Source organism: Lissotriton vulgaris, unplaced genomic scaffold (genome assembly GCF_964263255.1).
Source record: "Lissotriton vulgaris unplaced genomic scaffold, aLisVul1.2 SCAFFOLD_8016, whole genome shotgun sequence".
NCBI lineage: Eukaryota > Metazoa > Chordata > Amphibia > Caudata > Salamandridae > Lissotriton > Lissotriton vulgaris.
In genome coordinates, this window is record NW_028253090.1 from 50,692 (window position 1) to 54,839 (window position 4,148).

The 4,148-nt window shown below is 42.7% G+C and overlaps 1 long non-coding RNA gene across 1 annotated transcript; it reads left to right on the forward strand.

Annotated features, from left to right (window-relative positions):
- Window positions 1-3,168: 3,168 nt before the first annotated feature.
- On the forward strand, window positions 3,169-3,699 carry LOC147661168 (uncharacterized). Its single transcript, XR_015306017.1, has one exon. It is a non-coding gene; the product is annotated as an uncharacterized LOC147661168 (long non-coding RNA).
- Window positions 3,700-4,148: the final 449 nt, after the last annotated feature.

Below are 4,148 nucleotides of genomic sequence, written 5' to 3' on the forward strand. Positions count from 1 at the left end.
ACTGCCTGGGGCATACAAGGTGCTCCATGCATAGCCAGGTTCAAACCAATTGCTGGGGCACTCCAGCCCTGCTCTGGCGCAAAAATGGACAAGGGGAAAGGGGTGTAACCACCCCCTTAACAGGTCCACCCATAGGAGGGACCTAGGCAGGTTATCCAGCCCCTTAGCTTATTATAAGTATAGGAGCTATGTCCCCAGGACTTTAGATTATCCTGGAAAGATACTTTGATACAGAACTCTTGGACCTTCGACATTCTATTCTGACTAGAAGATGGACGACATCTCCCTTGTGGTCAAGGAGTGACCACCCTGTGCAAACAGGCACCACAAGTAACTTGCCTGTCTGGTTTGTCGATGATCCCGCCAGAACCCGAAGCCTCAGTGACACAGTAACTGGGCTCTCAGACTTCTCTAACTCCAACCCACATCCACAGCAAAGCTGAGACCCGTGGCAGACACGAGAGACGTGGGACCGGAAACCCTGGACATCCTGCATTTTGCTAACTGCTCAACTAGCAAGGTACCCTTGCAGTTGTGCATTGGTGTACAAGAAACCCCAGACCCGAGCACTATTTGCACTGAAGCTCAGCCCTCCACACTCCACGAGTGCCGCGTGGGGCCTGCTCTTGCATTTCAGCGTGACGCATCTTCCCAGTTCCTTGCCTGTTGGCTAGTGAGCCCCCTGAAGACATTTCTTTCAAACTTAACTACTTTCCTGGTTGCTTCAGACTTGCTCCAGCTTCCCTTCAAAGGAGAAGCACCACAGACCTTGCTGGTCTGCAACAGAGCCAATCTCAACATCCTGCGTGGGTTGCAGTTGCCAAGGCTTGTTGGGTCCAATGTGGATTCCAACACTGCAGTCAACTAGATCCTTTGAGGTACAGCTCTAATCCAGGGCCTGGTCATCGTCGATGGCCCCTGGACCTCGTGGCTGAAGAGACAAACTCACCTTCTTCTCTTTCAAGCACGCAACATTGCCTGGTTTCTTCCTGGTCACTGGCTAGTGGCCCAGGCTCTGTCCCCTCTGCTTTCAGGTTCTTCACATTTTCGATCCACCCTTGGATCCACCTAGACACTTTTCCTCTGGTCGCCTGCAGCACTTCTTTGCAAATCTCCATAGAAAATGCCGACGAAACCCAACACAAAAAGACACCTATGCACCCGGCTTCCCTGGGTGAGGTAACACGAGTACTCCGGTGCTCCCGTGGCTCTTGACTCTCGAAGTGTCATAGTTTAAAAGGGTTCCATCCTAGTCCATCCGGAAGTGTCCTTAAACAGTAACTTTGTAACTTCTTAGTTTCCCATCATAAGTCAATGGTAACTCGCGACTGTGTTTAGGCACTGCACGTGTCTCCCGAGGGCCTCCTACTTCCTAACCTTTGGTTGTTTAGTGTAGTCCCAGCGATTCTACAGGCCCTAGGCCTGCTGTCTAACTCTCACGTGGTAATTATGCAACTTGCTTAGTATGTGGTTTGTGAGGCCCCTCGGGCATAACTGTATTTGTGCAACTTATCATATGCTAATTGAGTAACTTGTGATGTACTTTTACCTCTGCCCTCATAACGAGTGCAGAGGGGTTGTATTTAGAATAAATACATATATATTTGATATATACCTTGTGTGGTGTCCTTTCATTTGGTATTCAAGGGATTATAATTGGTAAAACAGCTTGCTTCACATGCTCACTGAAGTCTTAGCCTATGACTGCTGGTCCATGCTACCACTAGGATAGCTTGTCTATAAGGTTGACTTTACAACCACCATCAATAAGGGTCGATTAGACTGGTGCAAGGTGCCCACTAGAATAGTGGACATCATATGCCAGGCTAACTTCTCACAGACCAAAAAACACATTTTCTGATGAAAAACGATGACCCCGGACTTGTTGAACGTTACCAAAATAGTCAGTATTGATGAAATTTTAACATTTAATCGTTTGACTGTAATTGACTGTTGGATGTGAATTATTACTTTTTCAACGAAAAAAAGTGTGTTTAAAGTCATTTCTGTGCCAGAAATTGGTCAAAATTGAAGCTTCTGAGAAGCAAAACTCTGTAAAAATGGCAATTGTGGTCACCATGAGGTTTTAAAACGTGGTTATTCAACATGGGGCACGATCAAATTGAAATGTACAGTCCAAAAAAATCAATTTTCTGATGAAAAACGACGACCCCGGACCTGTCGGACGTTCCCAAAATGGTTATAATTGATGAAATTTTAACATTTAAACTTGTGACTGTAAATGACTGTTGGATGTGAATTATTACTTTTTCAACTGAAATAGTGTGTTTAAAGTCATTTTTTTGTGTGAAATTGGGCAAAATTAACCCGTTAACCGCGGCGGTAATTCCATCGCGGTGCGGGCGTTTCCGTGCGCGGGTGGGGCCGCGTCGGCCATTGGCCGACGGCAGCAAGGAAAGGGTTAAAGCTTCTGAGTAGGCAAAAATCTGTAAAAATGGCAATTTTGGTCACTATTAGCGTTTAAAAAGTGGTTATTCAACATGAGGCATCATCCAATTGACATTTTGAATCGTTTTTGGTACATTCCAAAAAATCAATTTTCTGATGAAAAACGATGATCCCGGAAATGTCGGACGCTCCCAAAATGGTCAATATTGATGAAATTTGAACATTTAATCTTGTGACTGTAAATGACTGTTGGATGTGAATTATTACTTTTTCAACTAAAATAAGTGTGTTTAAAGTCGTTTCTGTGCCTGAAATTGGTCAAAGTGGAAGCTTCTGAGTAAGCAAAACTCTGTAAAAAGTGCAATCTTGGTCACTGTGAGGGTTTAAGAAGTAGTTATTCAACATGAGGCATGATCCAATTGACATTTTGAATCATTTTTGGTACAGTCCAAAAAAATCAATTTTCTGATGAAAAACGTCGACCCCGGACCTGTCGGACGTTCCCAAAAGGGTCAATATTGATAAAATTTTAACATTTAATCTTTTGACTGTAAATCACGGTTGGATGTGAATTATTACTTTTTCAACTAAAATAAGTGTGTTGAAAGTCATTTTTGTGCCTGAAATTGGTCAAAATTGAAGCTTCTGGGTAAGCAAAACTCTGTAAAAATGGCAATTTTGGTCACTGGGAGGGTTTAAAAAGTGGTTATTGAACATGAGGCACAATCCAATTAACATTTTGAATCATTTTCAAGTGGAGCGTTCCTGTTCCTGCCAACTGTCTCACCTTAGCGGCGCGCCCTTCAAAGCAACAGCGGCCCCGAAACATGTCTGAAACCGATCCTAAAACCGTCCAGGACCTGACGGCGGTGGTGCAGACACTGCTTCAACAAATGCAGGACAAATTTCAAACCATGTCGGATCAGATAATTGGCAGAATTGATGACATGAGCGGGCGTATTGATGACTTGGAGAAGAACATTGCAGACCTCATGACACAAGCAGGAGTTGAAGAGGAGGACGAAAAGCCTTACGTGAAACCTGAATGAGTGGATTTTGGAAAGTTTTATAGAAGCCAGATCAATCGTGGAAAATTTCTCCAAATTGACTAATTGTGTGAACAAGAAACCATTTTTATATATCTACTTGTTATAGAGCTGCATTTCTAAAGTTTATTGTATATTTAGATTACAGGTATGCTGGTTGTGTTAACTTTTATTTCTCATGATTAGCCTGCATCTACATTTCAAGATGTTGATTTATTAAACAATGAAAGTGTAAAAAAAAAAACCATTTTGAATCATTTTAGGTACAGTCCATAAAATCAATTTTCTGATGAAAAACGATGGCCCCCGACCTGTCGGACGTTCTCAAAATGGTCAATATTGAGGAAATTTTAACATTTAATCTTTTGACTGTAAATAACTGTTGGATGTGAATTATTACTTTTTCAACTAAAATAAGTGTGTTTAAAATCATTTTTGTGCCTGAAATTGGTCAAAGTTGTAGCTTCTGGGTAAGCAAAACTCTGTAAAAATGGCAATTTTGGTCACTGTGAGGGTTTAAAAAGTGGTTATTCAACATGAGGCACCATCCAATTGGCATTTTGAATAATTTTTGGTACAGTCCAAAAAATCTATTTTCTGATGAAAAACGATGACCCCGGACCTGTTGCACGTTACCAAAATGCAAGGCTGGACTGGCCAGCCGGGCAAGCGGGCAAACCCCCGGGAGGCTGG